This window comes from Chaetura pelagica, unplaced genomic scaffold, assembly GCF_000747805.2.
Source record: "Chaetura pelagica isolate M959 unplaced genomic scaffold, ChaPel_1.0 scaffold181, whole genome shotgun sequence".
Taxonomy (NCBI): Eukaryota; Metazoa; Chordata; class Aves; order Apodiformes; family Apodidae; genus Chaetura; species Chaetura pelagica.
The window spans coordinates 734,528-734,743 of record NW_009951992.1 but is presented as its reverse complement, the minus strand read 5'-3'; positions in this window follow the sequence as shown (position 1 = coordinate 734,743).

The window sequence follows — 216 nt, the reverse complement described above, 5'->3', positions numbered from 1 at the left end:
AGGTGCCACTGCCACATGTGCCTGCCCCGTGCAGAAAGGCTCCAAAAGCCTTCCCACCCAATGCCCCCAGCAGCGGAGGTGCCTGGCAAGAAGCAGCCACAGGGCCCTGGTGCTACAACAGGAGGAGCCATCGGGTGCTCCTGGTTCTCAGCCTGGTGCTTTCACCCTGAACCACACCTTCTGGGCCGGTTCATTTCTGACAGTGAATAAAGCTCA